This window comes from Manis javanica, unplaced genomic scaffold (genome assembly GCF_040802235.1).
Source record: "Manis javanica isolate MJ-LG unplaced genomic scaffold, MJ_LKY HiC_scaffold_25, whole genome shotgun sequence".
Classification (NCBI taxonomy): domain Eukaryota; kingdom Metazoa; phylum Chordata; class Mammalia; order Pholidota; family Manidae; genus Manis; species Manis javanica.
The window spans coordinates 2,124,317-2,139,236 of record NW_027332171.1 but is presented as its reverse complement, the minus strand read 5'-3'; positions in this window follow the sequence as shown (position 1 = coordinate 2,139,236).

The following is a 14,920-nucleotide window of genomic DNA, read 5'->3' as shown; positions in this document are numbered from 1 at the left end:
ATGTCTACTGTTATATGTCACTGGCCCCAATAAGCATTGGAACTCTCCATGTAAGGGTCTAGTGGAAAGGTTGTCACACTGCTGTAAATATTTGTCCCATTTGGCCAATGTAGGTGTCTGTGCCACACCACTCTACAGCCTTTCGTTCCAGTCTTGGACGCACCCTGCGATGGGATAGGTAGTTACTACTTTGATCAGAGCTGTTCCGTTGATGGGCTCCGTAGCCAGCAAGGTGTGGTACACAGCAGCCAGTTGCTTCTCTATCAAGGTGTACTGGGCCTTTGCTCCTTTGCATACTTGGGAAAGGAATCAAATAGGTTGACATGTCCATCCAAGCCTCTCTCAAAGGCCCCATCCATAGCCATCTTTGGTTACTTGAGCATCTAGCTCACAGCACATTGATGAGTCCATTACACTTAAGACCTGTACAGCCTTGACCGCTCTCCTATAAGGAGTAAGAGCAGCTGCACATGTTTCTTCCCAGTCCCACCTAATGCCATTTTGCACCGACCCCTATAAGGGCTTCAGAAGTTGTGCCAAGTGTGGGATAAACACTCTCCAGTAGGCCAAAAGACCCCAAAACTATTGTAATACTGCCACACTGGTAGGTGTTAGGGAAAGCATGGAACATTTCTACGACTGCTTCTGGGATAACTTTGGTTTTACCTAACCAGGCAACACCTAAGAATTTTACTGACTAACCAGGTCTCTGAACCTTGGTGCTATTCACAGCCCATCCTTTCTCCTGTAGATGTTGCAGCAGTCTAGGTACTGCCCCTTCTAAATCTTCAGGAGAATCAGACATGAGTATAATATCATCAATGTAGTGATACAGCCACACAGTTTTCAGTTTCTTCCATGTAGACAAGTCCTGGGCTACAATTCCATAACAAACGGTGGGAATGTGGAGGTATCTCTGTGGAAGGACAGTGAGTGTCCACTGCTGGCCTTCCCACATGAACACAAACTAAAAATGACTTCCTGTGCTATGTTAACAGAGAAGAAAGCATTACCAAGGTCCACAACATAATGATATATCCCTATTTCATGACTTAGTGCGTCCATAAAAGCTGCTATTGAGGGGCAGCAGCATGCAAAGGCAGTGTGACTTTTCTCAATTCCCTGTAATCCAAGGTCATATGCCATGAGCTGTCCAGCATTTTCACTGGCCACACTGGGAAATTAAAAATTCTCTGAGTGGGATTTACGAAGCCCCCATTCTCCAGCTTCTGTAGAGTTCATCCAGTTTCCTTGTGCAACCCAGGCAATGTATACTGCTTACTAGTTGTCATCTGTTAAGGTACAGGCAGAGTTACAGGTGGGTGCTTAGCATGTCCCCTCAGAACTACCTTTACCACATGTTCCCTCAGTCTGAGCTGACCTGCAGTGGTCTGTAACCACAGGTGCTAAAGTATATAAACCCCCAAAATATATTCGGGGATTGGGGAAATGTACAGAGTACACTCCTTTGGGGTTCACACCCTATCTTCAACAGGATTTGGGCTTTCTTCCCTCCAAATGCCTTTCCCCATAGTCATCTATCACAGCAAAGGTCTCAGGAAAATGTTCTGGGTTCCCATAAATCAGAGAACATTCAGCTCCTGTGTCCACCAGCAACATTGTACATTCATGGGGAAACAATGATTTGCTAATTCTACATGTGGCCCCACCATTTCCCACACGGTGGGAGCCTTGACCCCGCACCCCAGTCAAACCGCAGTGCCCAGTCCTCCTCCTGTGGGCGAAAGGGCCCAGGCAGAGCCTGAGTACTGTCCCCCAGCACGTCTTGCAAGGACCCAGGCTGGATGTGGGGCTTTTCCTCTGTCTTCTGTGCCCTGAACCTCAGCAGCTGAAACTGCTTCTTTGGCTTTAATTGGTGCCACAGTTTTAACAAGATCCTGTTGGGCTGCCCATCAATTTTTTCTTTCACTACCCCCATCTTTATGAAATCAGCCAAGATTTGGGACCTCGAGAACTTCACAGGGCCCTTTGCACCTCTCCTACAGTCATAGCCCAAACTTCCTTGCATGCTCTCATTTTCAACATCCCAGATCTGTTAAAGTACAGGTCGACTCACTTATGGGTTGCCCTACTGGGTGGGCATGGAGGGGAAAGAATAGTCACTAGGAACCCAAAGAAAGATAGGGGAGCTGTGTGGATCACCAGATTTCTCATTCCTACAGTGAACAACTCCTCATCAGGGCCCTTGGGGTCCATAATATAGATGATGTTTTTCATGCTGCGCTCCCATTACACCTGCTGGAGCGCTACATATGTCTTTCAGCTAGTGGGTAAGTATGGTGAATCACCCTGATTAGGCTAAAGTGATTAGGCCATCACCCTGATGGCTGCTTTCAGCCAATAACGAAGTGCCTGGTTCCCTGAGATGTGACGGGCACTTTGCAATCACTGCTGGAGGGAAGGGTGAGTCATCAGGGAAGCCAGTCTACCCATTTCAGAACCCGATGTAACAATGTTTCCCACCCTCATATTCCAGAGACGCAGAAGCCATGTAGGCACAGGTTCTGAGGGCTTCTGCCTATACCAGCTCATCCTGGGTACAGGGGCTGTGCATGGAGGGCTCCACCACCTGGGGAGGGGGCCACTCCTCCCTCTGAGGAGCACACAGTTGCTGCATTTTCTTAATTATAACCAGGTGGGCCTTTAATACAGGAGGGGCTGGTGTCTTTGGTGGTGTCCTTAGTAACATTGTGGCCTTCATTCCAACCCACTTATCCTCGCCCTGTTCCTGCTGCCTTGATCTGTCTCAGCGAGGAGGGCCTCACTCCTTCCTCCCGCACCCCCACGGGCTCCTGCTCCACAAGTTCTCCTGCTGCCTCCTCCCTCGCTGATGACGTGTGCTTCAGGAGCACCACCTGACTGCTCAGTAAGGGTCTCTTTCTTAAGGGCGTCCCATAGGTCATCATCCAGCTCCTCCAAGCCATGCCTCACCGTGTCTCTCTCCTCAATAACCTTTCCAATATCTTGAGAAACAAACATCACACAATCCCAGCCACCATACAGCCACTGAGGGCCTCTAAGCAGTCTTCTATCTCCATCTCATGGAGGACTAATTCCACAGCTTCTGGTGTATCAACTCTTCCCCAATTCTGGGAAGGCCCCACCTATTTAGAAGGTGTTTTTCTTTAGACAAGTGCCCCACTAGGGGCTTCCCAAATGGAAGCCCCATATATGAGGCTCCGAGTGAAGCAGCACCCTCCACAGCTAAGGGGGCGCCCCACCATTCACAGTGGGTTTCTGTGTCTCTCTTCACCATCTCTAGAGGCAGCCTGGCCAAGCATAGAACCCATGAAGACACATTTCTGTTTCAAAGTTCCTGCCAACTGCCACCATGTAAACTCCAGGGGGAATATATGTTCCAAGCCGTGAGGAAATGATCTTTGAAGCCAAAATCAGTCAAAGGGAGAAATGAAGTGGAAGAAACCTGTTTATAGCTTCCAAGCAGTCATCTAATTCTGCTCGCCAGTGTCTCTCATGACCTGGCTGGGCAGCCCCACCAAACCTCTCTGGTCCATGTGTGCGCTCACTCTCCACCCCCTCTGAAGTCATCTAGTGATCTGGGGATGGACTGATTCACTCCACCCCTTGGTAACACCTATTGATATGGAGGTGCACTAATGCCAGGCAAGAGATTCTGGAAATATTGGGATTTTACCCCCATTTACCCTTTTGGAATTGTTTCTCATACCTGTACAAGTGTATTTAGTATCTGATATCCAAATTGGTCAGGAAATTATATCACAGTTTATAACTCTGATAATAATTTGGTGGGGCACAGCATGTGTGACCAATGAGGTTATACAATGACTGTACTAGGAAGCCTTCATAGAAAGTACACAAAAGGGATGCTGGTATAGCTCACTCTGACTCAATATATGATCATTTAGGATATCTTCCTACCTAAGGAAAAGCACAGGACTATACTTAGAGATTAAGACGTTGGAGTTTTCCTTCTGTTACCCTCCTGCTCTGTGTTCCAGTCCCAATGGCTTAAACACACTAAGATTGACCACTTAGAATAAGTGAGAACCATGAGAGGTCCAGAACCATCATGTTCATGGGAGGGTTACAGGAGAAATTTCATGCAAATGCTCAGCACACAGTGTAGTACGTAGTAACTGTTTTGATAGGTGTTGGCTATTATTATCATTGATTGCTTACAGATAACCATGAGTGACAGTTGTCTGCATTGATAGGAACACCAGGGGTGCTGGAGTTTTATGGGTCAATTGGGGAGTTTCCTGAGAAATCACCAGCCTTGCAGGCAGCCTCAGGCATCAGTACCTCAAGACAGACGTAGATTCCGACCTCGGATAGAAGCACATCAAATCACCTTAGGCCATGAAGACACAAGCCAGGTAAATGATTTCATATCAGCCTTGTTTGAATTTGAGTCTCCTTAAGTCAGCTGACAACCAACATCATGCTATGATGGGCCTTGATGCAGAGAAAGAGTCCAAGTGGGTAATTTCAATGCCCAAATACTTCATAGGTTTATTTCATATTTTTTGTTGATACACTCAGCTCCTTGGAACTACTAACAGATTCATAATAGATATAACCTGTAGGTTCTGTTCTATAACTTTTTATACCTTCCTTGAGATGAAAGAGTGAATCACTGAGAATAGCCAAGAAAATTTTGACAAAGATTAATAATGAAAAGTATTTGAAATGAACAAACAAGCAAGACCCAAACCAGGAATAGACCATAAATACAGAAGACAACCTGGTGGTTGACATAAGGGGTAGGGGATTAGGTGAAATGAGTGATGGGATAAAGAGGTACAAACTTCCAATTATGGAATAAATAATTCATGCAATGAAAACTACAGCATCGTGAATAGAGTCAATAATCGTATGGTGACAGGTGGTAAACATATTTATCATGGGAAGAATTTCATAAAGCATCAAACTGTTGAATCCCTATGCTGCGCACCTGAAACTAATATAATGTATGTCAATTATACTATAACATTTAACAAATGAAAAAAGTACAATATAGCATATTCCAGAAATAAATAAAAAGCCTTGTACGTTCAGGTATTACAAAGCTTAATAAACATGGATAATTCATGATTCTTGTAAAAATAGAGAAGTGTCATAATAACAACTGAAATTTCAGAAAAAATGGTAAATATTAGTAAGAATTGAATATATGATTAAGTTAGTAGTTCCTTTTAAGTTATATTTCAACTGATAGAGGAGGATAAACACTTGGTAAGCCTTTAAGTTATCTTGGGATGGGAATGATATATCGCAAATATAACACCAAAACAAAAAACATGGAAGAAAATACGATTTAACAATTTAAAATCTGGTTATAGCAGAAAAACCCACTTAAGTAAAATACTCTTGAAATATAGTTGCTGAATAGGGAAAACAGTCACAAAACATAAAATAGACAATGTAGCAATGCCTTTACTATAAAAAGCATAAATCAATATAGGATACACATTGCCATATACTGCTGCTGATTGCACAAAATAGTTCCACCTTACTAGAGGAAACAGTTGCTTTATATAATCTCTCTCTCTCTCTCTCTCTCTCTCACACACACACACACACACACATACTCACACCCATGAACGAACTGCAAATACCAAAATCATGAGTGTTATGGTTTTGATTTTCTTTAGACTTGTATTTTCAATTGTCTACAACTTCTGTATTTATAAGTAGAAAATCTATTAAGATATGTAAATCCGTAATCTTTAATAGTCAGCACAGAGAGACAGAGGGAGAGGAAGATGGGAAATGATGGAGAAAGAATGAGAGGAAAGACTTCAGACTTTCCTGACTTTTATTTCCTGGCATAGGACTCTTAGCAAGTTATTACTGTCTCTGTACAACAGTTGCCTCATCTACAAACGGGGCTATTGTGCTTACCACCTCATGGGGTTGCTGCATGGATTCAAAGGCATAAAGGGCTTAAAACAATAAGGGCTAAATAAATGTTAGCAATTACCAATCCCATTGTCTTTCCTCTCTATCAAAGAAAAACAAGGCAGAACTAACACTGACACATCAGGACCTCTTCATACAGTTATTACTGAAGCAGATGTCTCTAGCACAATGTCAATAATATTGTTCATAAATGATTGTCTTTATTTCTATCGTATATTGCTCCATTATCTCCCACTCAGATGGATTATCAACTCCTGATGGCACTTGTTATGTTCCACCACCACCAAACGAAGCTGAAATGATAATATTGATGATGTACAGCAGATGGCCTAGTGGAGTTGCTTTATTTAATAAAAATCTGGTATACTAATATGCTAATAATTACATTTAACAGTAAATACATTTTGACTATACTAATAAATAGTTCTCTGAAGCTGTTTTGGATGTGGAAGCAAAAATATATTACTTGCTTCATTGCAATTGAACTTGGAAATCTTTCTGCTACTCTTTGAATAGAGTGCTGCCATGCCATTTGTCAAATGTTTTATTCAAGAGGAGTTAGATTTTATGAAAATGTTTTCAAAATATAGACTGCTGCACATACCATCTCCAAAAATACCAACGTAATAGATCAAATCTGTGAAAATAATTCAAGATTTGATCAAGCAGTTGCACTAAAATTCTTCACTTTCCTTTACATTCTGGGAACAGAGGCAGCCACAACTAAATTCATTCTGTCTAACCCGTCACGGGCCCAAAAAGAGTCAGGAGTGGTGGGTTGTTTTACTTACTCATGATAAAATTGACTCTGAAAACGTATGTTCTTAAAATAAGGTAAGCTAGAAAAAAGGAGAAATATTCTAAATAGAATCCCTCTCTTTGATTAACTTTTTCCATGCAATGACTAACTCATTGGAGTAGAAAAGATGACTGATGTCAATATGCTGGAGATTTTAATATGTGGATATAAAACAAAACTACACAAAACTCTTCCATGCTTATCTATTAAGGTCACAGTCAGTTTGGAAGGTTGTGCAGAGTATAAATTGGGTTACAAAAGACAGAATGTTGCTGAATGAAGGAAACAAAATTGAAAGAAGGTAAAAGAGAGCAACACTACCTACACTCAGGTGCGGCATCCCTGAGATCGTGTCACCAGCTAGTGCCTCCGGACTATGCCAGTCTTTTCAAAGATGACAACACAGAACTATTTGCAATATTACAAAGGACTGAAATGATACATGAGTTCCTGTCATATGATTATGTACCAACTAGCTTGTCATTCCCTACTCAGAAATTATGAATCAAAGCTATAAATTTAAATGGAAATCAAGTTAATTGTCATTATTATAAAAACAGAATTATTCTCCAGGGAAAAATCATGTTAAACAGGTCTTTGTGATGGTTAAAGTTGAGACACAGACAAGAATGTTTCAGTTTAGGATATTCCCCTATAATTCAGTAAATTACTATTTTTTATTAAGTCCTCCTTTACTAGCTTCTAAAATTTTTTATCCTTTAGAGACACCATCTATTAGTTTCTAGGTGATCTTATTATCCCCAGTTAAAGGAACAAAAACAGAAGGCAACAGAGTTCAAGATCACATCCTTAATAAACTGAAGAATTAGATATCATCACCTGCCTCTCACCCCAGAGTAATACCTGAAATGTTAGGTAAGAGCTTATTAATCTTTTCACTGAAGGACAGACAACATGGATAAGGAGAAAACCCAAAGAAGAGCCCTAAGTGGAGGGTGTGGAGGTGAGGGGGAGGGAGACTGACGAACAGGGGACGCTGAGGACCAGAAACCTCGTCTGCACAGGTCCTACCGGGAGGATCCCACAGCTATTGAGACAGCACGGAATCCACTGATCACTCCAATCTCACCCTCTCACCTTGACCCAGATCCCTCAGGAACACACAGTTTTCACCAAAGGTTGAAGCTGCTTATTTCTTTTCCAAAAGGGTTTTCTCAGTGAGCCCTATTACCCTCCAAGACAGGAGCTTTAGTCTATAAACTGGCTGTCTTTTCACAGCAAGAGAGATGCCCACACCTGGGGGTCCTCTTAAATGTGTTGTTAAGGGTAGAGGTGCCAGGAAAAAAGACAGTTAGAGGGAGGAAAGCCCCCAGGTACTTGCTCTCTGGAGACATGGTTGTCACGGAGGTTTGGTCCCAGCTAATCTCATGCCCCACTTTGCCACTTCTCTTCTGACACCATCACCCAATACCCCGTGGTCCTATCATGATCTCATGATGGCAACTATTTTTTTTTAACAATTTGGAGTCAGTAGACCTGCTATGTACCTAGGGATCACCTAGTCTGATACTTTCAATTTCCAGATGAGGAACCTTAAGCAAGAGGAAAATAATTCTTCCATGAACCTGACACAGCTATCTGGTAAACAGTTTCAGAACAGTAATGTAGATCTCTGGATACCTCACTGTTTATAAAGTACACCCATTACACACACAACTACACACACATACACACACATGCACATTTCCTCAAATACCTGATCTTAATCAATCATCACAATAGACCTGTAGGGCAGACACGGCATTATTTCCTATGCATAAGTGAGAAACTCGATGCAATAAGGAGTACAATAAAATTAATTCATGACAGAGTCATGACTTTTGATGGTTGCAACATGAGCATTGGCATCAGCCACAATGCATTGAATTTTGGCTTTCCACTTGCTGGTTTGTTACCTTGAGCAAATTAACCTCTCCTGACCTCACTACTGGCACCTATAAAGTACAGCTGATTGTCGTAGCTACTTCATTAAGTAGCTCTTCACAGAGATAATGAAGTTAGATAATTATTACTCATCACTTATTGGAGTGTGTCATACACAGCATGTCCTCCATTAATGCTACATATAATTTTGGTGCTCTGAATTGGAATCCTTTCCAACATATTATGCTGCATGGCTAAGCCTTCAGTTAAAGTATGTACTTAATATCATTCCCACAAATATTGCTTATAATTTTTAAGTGGAGCTTATTTAAATGAAGTCCAAAGGTACAAACTTTTGGTTATAAACAAGTCATGGGTGCAATGTACTGTATCTGATCATGGCATATGACCTGTTACTGGATTATTGGATTCAGTTTGCCAATATGTACATGAGGGTTTTTTGCACCTATGTCCACGGGGATGTTGAACTTTTCTTTCTTTTCTATTACTGCCCATGTCCATTTCTGGTGTCATTTAAATGCTGCCCTCATAAATGGCTTTACAAGTGTTACTTCCTCTTCTACTTTCAGAAAGATTTTAAGAAGCACTCTCATTAATTCTTCCTTAAATGTTTGGTAGAACTTAAACAGTGAAACCATTTAGTTGTAGATACTTATTGGCTTCTAGAAAGTTTTTGATTACTGACTCAGTCTCCTTAATAACTGATCTGTTGAGATTTATTTCCTCATGATTCAGTCTTGGTGAATTGTATGTTTTTCCATTTTTCCATTGCTTCTAGACGGACCTGTTTGTCGCTTTATAATTGTTTATGGTTGTCTCTTTTTATGCTTCGTATTTCTGTGGTATCAGTTGTAATGTCTTCCATTTCATTTATAATTGTATGTATTACAGTCCTGTCTTTTTTTCTTAATGAGTTTGCTAAATGGTTCTCTCATTTATCAGTTTAAAAGCCACCTGCTTAGTTTCATTAATCTTTTCTACTTTCCGTTAGTTTGATTCTATGTTTTTTATTTCCTTCCTTCTATTACTTAGTTCTAGTTTCATGCATTATAATCTTACGTTGTTTTAATGACCTTTCTTCTTAATGCAGATATTCATCGTTACGAACTTCCCACTAGAACTGCTTTGCTGCATCCCATAAACTTTGGTATGTTGTATTTCCATTTAATTCAACTAGTATATTACTTTGCATCTCTTTTGATTACTTCTCTGATATCCTGGTGTTCACTACCATATTGTTTGATCTTCTCACATTATGATTTTTCCAGTTTTCTTCTTCTACTTGAATTCTACTTTCTTACCATTGTGGTTGGAAAGGATGCTTGATATGATTTCAATATTCTTAAATATATGGAGACATATTTTGTGGCCTAACATATGATCTATCCTGGAGAAGCTTCTGAATCGCTCTAGAACAATGTCTATGCTGCCTCCTTTAGACGAAATGCTTGAAAATATCTGTTAAGTCCATCTGTCCCAACATGTGATTTAAGTCCAGTGTTTCATTGTTGGCATTCCATCTGGATGATCGATCCACTGTTGAAAGTGCGGTAATGAAGCTCTCTCCTCTTATTGTACTACTGTCTAGCTCTCCCTTCATCTCTGTTAATATCTGTCTTCTATGTTGACGCTCTCCTCTATTGGGTGCACAAATATTTACAAATCCTATATCCTCCTGTTGGATGACCATTTTATTATTATATGATGACCTTCTTTGTCCCTTCTCAGTCAATGCCTTAATGTCTTCTTTTTCTGTTGTCACTATAGCTACCTCTGCTTTTTTTGGTTTCCATTTGCATTCAGTTCTTTCTCATCCCTTCACCTTCAGTCTGTCTGTGCCCCCAAAGTAGTAATGAGGCTTTGGTAAGCAGAACAGAGCTCGGCTTTGTTTATTTATATATTCAGACATTCGATGTGTTTCACTGGAGAACTTAGTCCTTTTTCAGTGAAAGTCTTATTGAGGTGTGGACTTACTATTGTCACTTTTTTCATTCTTTTCTGGCTGTTTGGTAATCCTTTGGCTTCTTTCTTGTCTTACTCTCCTCCTTAGTGACATAATGGTTTTCTCTACTCTTATGCTTAGATTCTTTTCCCTTTGTGTATTTGCTAGAGGTTTTGACTTTTTGTTATCATGAGGCTTATATAAACCATCTATTGTAGTTCTAACAATTAGAGGCTGAAAACAACTTGAACTCTAACGCATACTGAAACTACATTGTTACCCACCTGCCTCCACATTTTATGTTTTTGATGTAAAAACCTACATGTTTTTTACCTCATGTATCTACTAACACTTTATTGTGATTATGGTTATATTCCTACTTCTGACTTTCACTCTTCATACTAGATTTATAAGTAATATGCCACCACATTGCATTAGCATATCTGAACTTAATTATTTTTACCGTTCCAGTGAGGTTTACATTTTCATATGTCTCCTCTTACTAATTAGAATATTTTTATTTCTACATAAAGTGAGTCATTTAGAATTTCTTGTAAAAAGAATCTGTAAAGTCTTTAGGTTTCCTTGTCTGATAAACTCTTATTGCTCCTTCAATTATGAAAGACACCTTATCACAGCAGACTATCCTTGGATGGCATATAGTTCTCAACACATTGAATATATTGTGCCACTCACTCTTAGGCCTGCAAAATTTCTGCTGGAAAACATACTGATATTCTTCCTTAGGATCTCTTGTATATAGCAAGGTGTTTTTCTCGGTCAGTTGAACATTTTTCTTCTCATATTTTTATATTTTATTTATAAGACACTATAGTGTGGTTCTTTTCGGGTTTATATTATTTAGACTACTCTGGGATTCCTAGAACTGGGCGTCCATTACTTCCCCCAGGTAGGGGATATTTTCAACCATTACTTATTGAAATAAACTTTCATCCATTTCACTCTTCCTCCACCTTCCGAATCTTCTATAATGAAAATACTGATCTATGTGATGGTGTCCTGTTAGTCTGTTAAGCAATCTTCATTCTTTTCATCCTGTATTCTTTTTGCTCCTCTAAAAGGATGAATTGCATTGACCTATCTTCAATTTCATTGATTCTATTTCCAGTTTACCCAGTATGGCTGAATCTCTTTTGAATTTTTCAGTTTACTTTACTCTGCATCTATGTGACTCCATTTGATAATATCTAGTATTTTGTAAACCTTTATTGAAACGCTCATTTTGTTCATGTAAAGTCTCCTAACCTTGGTGAAAATGTTTATCACGATAAATGAAACTACTCATCAGGTAAATCATTTATCCCTATTTCAGTGAGTCTGTCTCTAGAGTTTTATCTTGTTCTTCTGTTTGGACATATTCCTCTGTTCATTTTTCCATATTCTCTGTATTGCTTTCTGTGCATAAACCACAGTGACCCAAAAGAGAGGGTTCTCATTCAACAACTAGAGGCAGGGTAATTGGGACCAGACACGCAGGAAGCATTTGAAAGTAGGTAAGTAGATTTATTTTGGAGAAATACTGAGGATAGGTGTTTCTTTTTATGCCCTCTGCACTAAGCTCTGGGGATGACAGTCTGTGAAGAACTATTTGTTTGTGTGCTACAGACCTCTGCGACACATGAGTGCAAGCCCCAGTAAAAAATAGAGCAAGGCAGACATGGGATGTATCTTCTGAACAGCAATCACAAAAACTGGGGCAACATGTCCACAAGCTCCTTCCCAGGAGAGACTGGTGAACTGGAGTGGGGCAGGGAGGCTATGCAAAGCTGGCACCTGCAGACTGCCCTAGTCTCCAGACAAGATTGCATTCTGTTGGGAGGTGTGTGTCAAATTAGAAGCCTCACACATGGTCTGCAGCTTTTAGAATATGCAAATAAGTCTTTTTACTGAGGTGCTGGGAGCTGGATGTATCTGAATGCTACCCCTGCACTAAGACATGGGGGGAAATCCGTGAGAAATGTCTCTATGCTCTAATTTTGTGGCCCTGTGGATTTAAGTCCAGTTGACTTTCAGTCCTAGAAGTTATTGGGGCATCATCCCTCAGAAGGAATCTTCATTGTTGGGACACTGGCTGTTGGATCAACCTCTTCACTATTCAAGGAGAATGTGGGAGTTGCATATGACTGTGCCCAGGGATGGGGTTACCATGGAGACTGACTCTCTATCTGTCCTCCCTGTCTCAACATGGGCTTTTTCCTTATTTTCACAACATGCAAGAGTCAGCTAGCTGATGACTCTCTCTCAGAGAAAATTGCACTGTATGGAACTGTAGATTTTCTGTGTTTCTGGGAAGAGATGAATTCAGGGTCCACCTGGGCTACTTACCTGAACCAGAACCTCCTGTCCCCTTTTGAAAACTGAAACTCAGCATCCACACATCAACAAAAGTACAGTTAAGAGAGTCACATAAACAAATTAACTTCTGAAATCATGGAAATAGATAAGAAAATACAGACCATGCAAAAGTTTGCATAAGTAAGGAGATAACAAAGATCACAGTGGAAATAAATGGATTAAAGGTGATAATGAAAGAAATGGTAAAGAAACTAAAAGGTAGTGTTTTAAAGGTAAACAAATTGACAAACCTTTCCTAGACTAAGAAAAAAAAAGATATAAAGCTAATCCTAACATTAACCCCAAGCCTTATGCTAAACTATATATGACGTTAACATTATCCTTATATCAAATATAGATAAGGACACTACGAGAAATCAAAACTATATACCGATGGCTCTTATGAATACAGATGCAAAAATTCTTGATAAAATATTAATAAACTTAATTCAACAAAATATCAAAAAGATCATACATCGTGATCAAGATGAATTCATCCCTGATTTGCAAGGATGGTTCACAACATAAAAATCCATAAGTTGGATACAGTGCATTAATACAATAAAAGATAAATATCATATGATCATCTCAAAAGATGCTAAAAAAACGTTGTTGACAAAATAAAACCTTCAGCAAATTGGATATTCGAAGGAACATACCACAGCACAATTAAGGCCATATACCACAAACTCACAGCTAACATAATATGGAAAATAGAAGGATTGAAATTTGTTCTCTAATATTAAGAACAAAACACGTATGCCTTATCTCACTCCTCCTTTTCAACACAGTACTGGAAGTCCTAGCTAGAACAATCAGGCAAAGAAAGGAATGAAAGGCATCTCCACAAAAAAAAAAAGGAAAATTGTCATTATTGAAGATGATATATTCTTATATTAAAAAACGTCCTAGATATTCAAACAATAATCTGTTGGAGCAAATTCATTATGTAGCAGGAATAAAATCATCATATGGAAACCAGTTGCATTCCTATACACTAACAATAAAACATCTGGAAAAGAAGTAAATAATATTATCCAATTCACCACAACATGAGAAACAATAAAATACTTAGTAGTAAACTTAATCAATTAAGTAAAAGATTGTAGTGTGAAAAGCACAATAATTGCTGAAAGAAATTGAAGACACAAACAAATGGAAAGATAACTTGTGTTCCTGGAAGAAAATCAATATTCTTCAAATGTCCATATTACTCACACCCATCTCTATATTCAACACAATCTCTATCAAAATTCTGATGGCATTTTTCACAGGAATAGAAAACACAATACTAAAATTTGCATGAAACCATAAAAGACACTCAATAGCCAAAGCACTTCTGAAAAAGAACAAAACTGGAAGCATCACATACATGACTTCAAATTAGGCCACAGGCTTTGCTACCCAAAACAATATGGGCCTACCTTAAAAATAGATAAGCCAACAAAACAAATAGAGTCTGTAAATAAACCCTTGCATGTATAGGTCTGTTTCTAGAGTTTTATGTTGTTTGGAACATATTCCAATATGTGAAAGAAAGTAAAAAATGTGCAATAGGGACGGCTCATCTCTATAAAACATGGTGTTGGGAAAATGGAATAACTACATGTGTAGGAATGAAATTGGACTTCTATCGTCCACCACTAAGAAGCATTAACCAGAAATAAATTAAAGATTTGACACTTTAAGAAACTATCAGATTCCTGGAATAAAAGATAGGAAATGAAGTCCTTGACATTGGTCACAGAAACAACTTTTAGGATATGGCTCCAAAAGCACAAGGAACAAAAGGAAAAATAAACAAATCGGATTACATGAAACTAAAAAACCTCTGCACAACAAAAGAAGCAATCAAGGAGCAATGAAAAGGCAACACACAGAATGGTACAAAATATTTGTGAACCATATATCATAAAATATTTGTAAACCGTGTATTAGATAAGGGGTTGATACCCATAGATACAAAGAACTCATACAACTCAAGAACAAAACAA